This window comes from Macrobrachium rosenbergii, chromosome 28 (genome assembly GCF_040412425.1).
Source record: "Macrobrachium rosenbergii isolate ZJJX-2024 chromosome 28, ASM4041242v1, whole genome shotgun sequence".
Taxonomy (NCBI): Eukaryota; Metazoa; Arthropoda; class Malacostraca; order Decapoda; family Palaemonidae; genus Macrobrachium; species Macrobrachium rosenbergii.
This window is the reverse complement of record NC_089768.1, coordinates 21,690,001-21,697,561: the sequence shown is the minus strand read 5'-3', so window position 1 is coordinate 21,697,561 and position 7,561 is coordinate 21,690,001.

Sequence of the window (7,561 nt, the reverse complement as noted above, 5' to 3'; positions counted from 1 at the left end):
TGATAAATATAACGGGACACATAACTGCCCTCTTTTTATACATATCACGTCTCTCTCTCTCTCTCTCTCTCTCTCTCTCTCTCTCTCTCTCTCTCTCTCATGCTAGAATAACAGTTATTTTCCCATAATCTGCATAGAGTTGTCTGAGCTCTTCTGTATTATGATTTCTTAAAGACTGTGTAATTTATTGGGTATATATATATATATATATATATATATATATATATATATATATATATATATATACTTATATATAAGTATATATATATATATATAGACAGATAGATGGATGGATAGATATGATTACCACATCTGAAAGAAAGGCTCCTACACCAAATTTGTCAGAGGTCCTCTTCAGAAATAGCAATGAAAAACCGACGCTCCTACAAACCCCTTTTAGTTCTATTTGCCTCAGACGATGAGAGAGACCACCGAAGCGAAAATAATGGATCAGCTTAATTAATGTACATAACATGTCCTTCTCTCTCTCTCTCTCTCTCTCTCTCTCTCTCTCTCTCTCTCTCTCTCTCTCTCTCTCTCTCTCAAACATACACGCACAAACCTTTTTACAGCTTCCACCGTTTTCTGTTGAGGCCGTCGACCTGCAGTAAGTTCTGTTTGTCCTGCTCTCTCTCTCTCTCTCTCTCTCTCTCTCTCTCTCTCTCTCTCTCTCTCTCTCTCTCTCATCTTCACCTTCCCCCCCACCTCTTTGCCCGCCATTCTTCCCCCCACCCCACAGCCCTACTCTCTTACTCTTTATCCTTGTCACGGATGAGACGTGGGTCCCATAGAAGCTATTTTGTTCAGGCCAGTACAACATCCGTTAAGTCCTTATCGCGGTGTCAAAAATGCACTTAGGGTTTGGAGAGCATCGATTTCTGAGATCACGGCGTAATAACAGTTGGATAGACGGATAAAAGGTAGTTGTATATGCGTTAACATGTCGCGTGCCCGCGCGTGTTAGAGAGAGAGAGAAATGGAACATGAGTATCCACGTTTTCCAGTTTAATTTGCAATTATTTAACTCCCGGGATTTCATTTTATTGCCTGAGAGAGAGAGAGAGAGAGAGAGAGAGAGAGAGAGAGAGAGAGAGAGAGCATGTATATCCATGTATGCCACTTTAATTCGCATTTCTGTAAGCATGTATCTGACGATGATAGATACGTATATCCCAAAACTCCCAGGATTTCACCTTGTTTCCTGAGAGAGAGAGAGAGAGAGAGAGCCTTAATGGTCTTGTTATCTCTGACGATGGGTCCCTCTCTGCTTCATCTTCTTTGGATTATCAGAGAGAAATGAGCCACCTTTGACTGCCAATCGATTCGGAAAAAGACATAACAAGATGCTCCAGTCTTTTTTGTCAACTGCGCCGATAAACAAACAAAGCTTTATGAATGTTCTTGCCATTGTTGTTGTGTGTGAGGTATATATAATGGTGCATTGAGCATTAATACTGGTTTTACGGATAGATGTTAAACATGGAACTTCAGGAAGACTGGTATGAAGGAGGTAACTTCGTTTGGCTGATGATAGAAGTGTGTGGCATGGATTTTGGGAAGAGAGAGAGAGAGAGAGTTAGGGTGGGGGGAGGGGCGAGTGAGGAGAAGTGTTATGAGTTATTAATTTAGTGCCATAGATGAAGAGAATATCTAAATTTAGAATATCCGTATTATAGTCATTTCTTTTTTACAGAAAAAGTTCAAATAAAAAAGAAACAACTCCACTCTCGTATTGATGGATATTTGTGTAATACTAACAAGATTTTCAATAGTCAACAATACAGAAAAAGAGTTTTGGGGGACTTCTATGTATTAAAAACATTTTTTTAATTTTAATTTGTTTGCATTTTTATGAATGAATTATTTTTTTCCATCCATCGAAGAGAAACGAAGAATGACGACAATGACATGAATAATAATAACAGACGCTGCAAATCAGCGCTGTCAAAATATGTGCTACCAAATCAGGACCTCGGCGAGGAAATCCTTAACACCATCTGGGTAGAATTGCCCCCTCTCTCTCTCTCTCTCTCTCTCTCTCTCTCTCTCTCTCTAATATTGCGTTTTTGATGTGAATGAAAAGAGAAACTTTAATCTCTTCAAAGTTACTTCTGTAATTTTAGTTTCAAGGAATTTCTTCTTACATTCTCTATCCCTCGCCCACTGTCCCTTTCCACAATCTCTCTCTCTCTCTCTCTCTCTCTCTCTCTCTCTCTCTCTCTCTCTCTCTCTCTCTCTCTCTCTCTCTCTCTCTCATCGAAATGGTGTGTTTATGGTGTAAGGGAAAAATTAAAATTTTGAGCGTCATAAGGCTCTCTCTCTCTCTCTCTCTCTCTCTCTCTCTCTCTCTCTCTCTCTCTCTCTCTCTCTCTCTCTCTCTCTCTCTCCTTAATATTATTTTTGATGCAAATAAAAATAAAAATTTTAATCTCTTTAAAGTTACTTCCGTCTGTCTGTCTGTCTAACCTCAAAACGGTGGAAATTGAAAGAAAAATTTTACTTTCGAGAAGTTTCTTACATTCTCTATCCTTCACCCACTACCCCTTTCCGCAACTCTCTCTCTCTCTCTCTCTCTCTCTCTCTCTCTCTCTCTCTCTCTCTCTCTCTCTCTCTCTCTCTCCGAAATGGTGTGTTTTTTGAAGTAAAAGAAACAGTAAAATTTTGAGCGCCAAAAGGTTTCTTCTCTCTCTCTCTCTCTCTCTCTCTCTCTCTCTCTCTCTCTCTCTCTCTCTCTCTCTCTCTCTCCTCCCCGAAATGATGTTTTTTTGAAGTAAATGAAAAAGGAAAACTTTGAGCGTCAAAAGGTTCTCTCTCTCTCTCTCTCTCTCTCTCTCTCTCTCTCTCTCTCTCTCTCTCTCTCTCTCTCTCTCTCTCTCTCTCTTGTTTGGTCTTAGAGACACAATGAACGAAATAATCGTCCCCGTTTCTCGGCCCATAACTAATCACCGTATGCCTGATCCGGTACAAGGAATCTTTAAAACTGGAGACATCATCCATAAGTTATAACAACCGTCATCTGTCATCTTTTGTTCCAGGACTGATTAATGGGTCTTTTGCTTTTTTTTTTTGAGATATTTCCTTTTTCATTATATATTTGTGTAGATTCTTTCAAATTTTCTTACTTTTTATAAACTAACATCTGGTAGGAATTAACAATTACAACATGTTGTTCTATAGGTTTACCGAGTTCGTGAATTTATTACAAAACAAAATAATAATTATTATTATGATCATTATTGTCATTGTTACTATCGATATATTTTTCGTGAGCATATATATGGTTATTTACATGTACATCCTAAAACTAATAAAATTTTCAGTTTTAATTCTTAAGCAGCGCCGAATAAGACTAATGTTTCCCTTAAACAAGTTTCACCGAATTACACTTCAACCCATACCTAATTTCACGAGATAATGATACTCCAGTCGCTGCATATTACAAAGCCATATCTGTCAAAATCCCTCTGTCCTACAGAATCCAACCTCTCTTTTAAAAAGAAAGCATCATACAAACGAACACGACGACACGAAAGCATCAGCAAATCTTCGTTTGTTCGACCTCTCTTGCAATGTTAGTGACAGTGATAATGATGCGAGTGATGACAGTAGCCATAAAGGAAACAAGACTGGGATACAAGCTGAAACAAACCCCCTCATTAGAGAGAGAGAGAGAGAGAGAGAGAGAGAGAGAGATGGGGTTGGGGGTGGGTAGGGGAGTAGTGAAAGCTGGAGTTGGGTAGGGAGGGGGCTTTGGACTATAGAGGAGACATGCAATTTACAGTAAGACCTTTAATCACCGGGTCCTCTCGCTCCGCGCTTGGTGTCCTCAAGACAATGGGAAGAATCAGCGCCCGTATATACACAGAAAGGGAAGGAAAGAAATGTCTTTTGCGGTCAAAGGGCAGCGCTACAAAAATATACAAGTCTTTTTTTTTTTTTTTTTTTTTTTTTTTTTGTCTGTGGATAGGGGTGACCTCCTATCCCCTACACGTGTTTGGTAATTTCGAAATAGATTTAACTTTTAATTCTTGTATATTCAGTTTTCGCTCTGATTTTCTGTGCCTTTGTTTCGCTTGTTTCCAGCTGAAGCGGGAAGTTGTTAATAAATGAGTGAGCGAATGGCAGAAACGGGAATTATTTAAGAAAATTCTTGAATGTTTCAGGACCAGAAACTCTTGATTATATATGCATGATGCGGGGTACCTGTGATTTTTAACCTTCCGTTTTAATGTCGAGAAGCAAGGAGGGTGGTTTTGAATCCCGGAGTCGAGAGAGCAAATAAAATCCTTCTTTTACAATATTTTCTCGGCTCATTTATTAATCTTTGTTATTTCCTTCATATAGTGATGTAGTTATATATTATTGTAATTATTTTTATATGGTTATATTTTTGTATCTTCATATGCCTCACTTAAAGCAAAGTTAAAGGAGTCGAACAGCTAAGTGAGGAGAGACCAAAGAAAACGGGTGGAAAGTAAAAGGCAGAAAGCATTGCAAGTGAGAATAATGCATTTAAGTGCCGAAAGAACTTGGTAAACAGCCTCTGTTGCTGTCTGCAGTAAACATTTCAACAAGCATAAAAGGCAAAGGGGAGGTCATTATTTCCCAGTCTGTTCAATTCTTCATTATCTAATCGCCGTTTACTCTCCCAGTACGGATAAAGGCTTACGCAGTCTTACGGAATTCAAGAATTTGAGCAACTGCTGGCCCCAAAATAATTCACTCGTCTGAAAGCAATGTCGAATTATCTACAGGATCCGCTCATTGGCGTTCATCTTTTATTGAACGCGCTGACCGACCTCAGCCGAAAGCCTCTCTCTCTCTCTCTCTCTCTCTCTCTCTCTCTCTCTCTCTCTCTCTCTCTCTCTCTCTGCTACCAGAGCCAGACTAGGGCTTCCTTACTCGATATTGATTTTGACGAGCGCGCGTCGCTCACTCCCGAATCGAGCTCTCGTCATTTTTAATTAGAATGTCAAAGGTAGAATGCAAAGTTTATTAAGCTCTCTACTCATTGGCAAAATGGTTCGTGTAAAAGGTCGTTTGAATGATGATGAAACTGGATCCTAAGCTTTGAGTCTTCTTACCAGTGTTTTATCAGTGACGTCGTTTGAAGTATTGTCGTTGTAATTATCGCCCCGTTGTTTCTCCTGCAACAGAAATTCCAACCTCGGGGCAGGACTCGTGTTGGTTTATGTGCTTGATTCTGTCTCAGATGAGTTTTTTGTGCTTTCAGCTTACGGCCTCTTCGGTTTTAGTTTGTGTAAACAAAAACTACTGAGATGGCTATTTGTCTGTCCGTCCGCACTTTTTCTTTCCGTCCTCAGATCTTAAAATCTACTGAGGCTAGAGGGCTGCAAATTGGTATGTTGATCATCCACTCTCCAATCATCAAACATACCAAATTGCAGCCCTCTAGCCTCAGTAGTTTTTATTTTATTATTTTATTTAAGGTTAAAGTTAGCCATGATCTTGCGTCTGGCACCGCTATAGGTACCAACAACACAGGCCACCACCGGGCCGTGGCTGAAAGTTTCATGGGTCGTGGCTGATGATTTCATGGGCCGTGGTTGAAAGTGTCATTCAGTATTATACGCTGTACAGAAAACTCGATTGCGCGGGAGAAAATTCGGCGAATTTTATACTTGTTTAAGTTTGTTGCGTATTAATCAAAAGTTTGTTATTGAATTTAATTCCGGGTTCTATGACGAATTTTCCACTTGTCATTTAGCGTTCAATATTGTACCACCATTCAGCATTTTTTCCCTCGTTTAATTTTGTACGGTTCTTAACCATTTCTTGATGATTAAGGAAGTTCTTCATTTTTTTAAAGTTTCGATCAAAATCCTAAACAGTATTAATTCATTTTCTTTGTTTTTATATAAAAATATTTCCGATTAACTTAGAAGATTTTTTTTTTTTTTTTTGGTCCAAGTGACTTTAGTCACATTTAGTTTCACGATTTTTATTTTCTAGTATATAGCCTACCCCGTGTATATGTGTGCGTGTGTATATATGAGATGCACCACGCATGTGTTATCTATACGCATGTGTTTTCCTGCAGCTTCTTTATTATCTTCTTTTCACACCTCATTCAAGAGGTTAATACAGGTTAAGTATTTGGTAGCGAGTTTGCATTTTTTTTTTTAGGCGAAGATGGAGTAATCATCTAATACGTTGTGCGCTGAAGTCATACTTTAATATACGTGATGCTTACAAGGCATACAGACGTGATTTAAGGATTATGAAGAGGTCGCAACCTTTACAATTCAAAAAAAGCTTTTTTATATGACTAGAAATTTTGGCTTTTGCACAAAAAAATCTTCTAGGTCTTCGAAGAGGTGGAAGCTGGAAGCTTCTTATCCATGACCGGGATCTCTTGCTAATCTTTATCTTGGTTTTAGTTTTCTGTAAAAGAAAATTATTGAGATGGCTATTTGTCTGTCCGTCCGCACTTTTTTTGTCCGCCCTCAGGTCTTAAAAACTACTGAGGCTATAGGACTGCAAATTGGTATGTTGATCATCCACCCTCCAATCATCTAACATACCAAATTGCAGCCCTCTAGCCTCAGTAGTTTTTATTTTATTTAAGGTTAAAGTTAGCCAAGATCGTGCGTCTGGCAACGTTATAGGTGCCAACAACACAGCCCACCGCCGGGCTATGGCTGAAAGTTTAATGGGCCGCGGCTGACAGTTTCAAACAGCATTATACGCTGTACAGAAAACTCAACTGCGCCGAAGAAACTTCAGCGCATTTTTTACTTGTTTATTTTAATTACTTGCCCTAAATATATACATTTTTTTCCTTCTTGCAATCTCTGACGCAAATGTCCTGGTTACGGGACTTTTCTTTGACCTATTATTATCACAAAACGATGAAATTACCAGCGAGCATTGACAAATCTGCCTTCACAGAATTTCTTAAAGAGACGTTGCTTGTTGTTGCAACTGAACCAGGAACAGGATCAGACTGTCGGCAGGTAAGAGACCGGATGAAAGATTACGTCATGACGGTGACGTAACATTCGGTGTTCTCGAACCCCTCTTCGGCCTTAAAGTATCCAAACGAGAGAGAGAGAGAGAGAGAGAGAGAGAGAGAGAGAGAGAGAGAGAGATTCTCTTTTCTTTGAATAAATGAGCTCAATCAGTTTTCAAAGGCATCATCCAAAAATGTTTCTATGAGAGAGAGAGAGAGAGAGAGAGAGAGAGAGAGAGAGAGAGAGAGAGAGAAGGACGTGAAAAAATCAAACCATTGTTTCATTGTTCCAGCCAAGGGATGCAGAAATTTCATTAAGGCATTCTCCTTTTTTAATTAATATTCAGAAGAATATTAATATTAGTATTCGTAAGGATATTAGTATTAATATTCATATTCGTAATAACTAAGAGCAGAAAATTTTCTGTATAGATTTTATGAAGATTTCTCTGAAACAAGAGAAAATAATATCTTTTATGTGTAACGTAATTCGCTGCTAGGGTCGACAGAAGACACATAAGGTAAATAATAATAATAATAATAATAATAATAATAATAATAATAATAATAATAATAATAATGTCCTTT